The sequence below is a fragment of the Rhipicephalus microplus genome, unplaced genomic scaffold, assembly GCF_043290135.1.
Source record: "Rhipicephalus microplus isolate Deutch F79 unplaced genomic scaffold, USDA_Rmic scaffold_887, whole genome shotgun sequence".
In the NCBI taxonomy this organism is placed as follows: Eukaryota; Metazoa; Arthropoda; class Arachnida; order Ixodida; family Ixodidae; genus Rhipicephalus; species Rhipicephalus microplus.
The window spans coordinates 794-2500 of record NW_027465440.1 but is presented as its reverse complement, the minus strand read 5'-3'; the positions used below and the strand labels follow the sequence as shown (position 1 = coordinate 2500).

Sequence of the window (1707 nt, the reverse complement as noted above, 5' to 3'; positions counted from 1 at the left end):
CGAGGGCAACAAGCGCAACGCAAGGCTGCGATCTCGCGCACTTTGCGCACGGCTGGAGAAGCTTTGCTGGCCGGCTTTCGCTCCTCGTGTTTACCGTGCGTTAAAGTTGCGCGTCCGTGGCTCTCGCAGCTCTTGCGCGCCCGGTCGCAGAGAGGAGTACGCAACCTCGACCGCACTTTCCCTGCAGGCTTCCTTCCGACTCGAAGTCCTGCGGCGGTCTCAACGAGGTGCCACATCCTCAATGCAGTCGGTCGCCCCCGTTTCGGTTGGGCTCTGGCACGACGGTCGCCACCGTCTCGCCCTTGAGTGGCCGCTGTTGGCGCTCGCTGTGAGGTGTTCAGCGTGCTGTCCGTGTTGCCGACGCGGTCAAAACGAGTCGACGGCTCACGTTCCCTTGTGCGCCGAAGGCTCTCTTGATATGTGATCCGACCCTCAGACAGACGAAGCCAAGGGAAGACCCAAGGCCGCAATGTGCGTTCAAAGAATCAGTGCTCAGTGTGTCCTGCAATTCACACCAAGTCTCGCAGCTGGCTGCGTTCTTCATCGACCCGAGAACCGAGTGATCCACCGCTTAGAGTCGTGAAAAAGTGTTTGTTCAATTCCGTACAGTCAAAACCAAACGTTTCTGGCACTCGGCCAAACAGTGGCCAAGAAGGGCGCTTTTCAGCGCACGCTTGGACTCCAAAACTCTGCCGCGCCTTTTTCGGCTGCCGCAAATCGAGCAAACGGTGTGTTTCGGACGGCGTTTCGCTTTCGCTACTTGCGAGTGCTTTCGTGGTCCACCCCTCTATAAATACTCGGGAGGCGTCGAAGCCGGTTCTCCAAGCCGGACCCGTAGGTATCGTTGTGTGCTCGCTCTCATTGGCCCGCCTAACCAGAAAATGCCTGCGGTACACCCATTCGGATAAGAGTGCACGCAGATGCGGGCCTCGACGGCTACACATTTCCTCGGGCGGCCGCCTCCCGGCCTCCGTGGAGCGCGGGATGCACGGTCCCATCGACAAGCCTCTCCCGTTTTTACCGTGGCGTCGCGGTTCACCACGGCAGGCGGGTCGGTCTCCTCCGCATAAAAAGGGGGACCCCCGCTTTTTGTTCCACGAAATCGCACAAGCTTTTTTCGCATCCACGGTTTGCCACCGCACACCAAAATGCCGATCCGGCTGCCTACTTTAGCCAACAGGTGGAGCCAGGCGCGCCGTACTTGCGCGGCACTTCCCACGTCCACCGAAGTCGGTGCCAAGGACCACTTTCGGCGCCGGAGCCGCGTACGAGCCTACTCGAGGCGGAAGAACGAAGCCAGCAAGGGCCTGGCCGCAAGTGCGTTCAATTGTCGGGACGTCCAAGTCCCTCGTTCTTCCGTGCTTCCTCTTTCGGCAAGTCGTTGCGGCACCTTCCCAAAGCGCGCAGACCCGCTAATCGCGACGAGCGCGACGTGGCCGTGCCGCCTTTCCCTCGGCAGCAAGCAAAACGCCTGGCAACGTCGACGCTCCCCTAACCGCGATCTCGCACCGTGTTTCGTGTGGCGAATTCAAAAGCCGGCCGGCGCTGCTGCAACCATTACGGTCGGTACGCATACGCCGCGGAGGGCGGGACGGTCATCGGAGCGTGCGGTTCCTCCATCGAGTACTGCGCACCTCGGCCGTCGCATCGCCGTGCCATGACCGGCCGCGCGTCAACGCGAACCGGTGCCAGCGAGATCCCTCGCCT

General features: G+C 61.3%; 1 non-coding gene across 1 annotated transcript; it reads right to left on the bottom strand.

The window, feature by feature from the left end:
- Positions 1-426: 426 nt before the first annotated feature.
- Positions 427-579, bottom strand: LOC142795815 (5.8S ribosomal RNA). The gene has a single exon (XR_012893327.1). It is a non-coding gene; the product is annotated as a 5.8S ribosomal RNA (ribosomal RNA).
- Between the last annotated feature and the right edge of the window lie 1128 nt (positions 580-1707).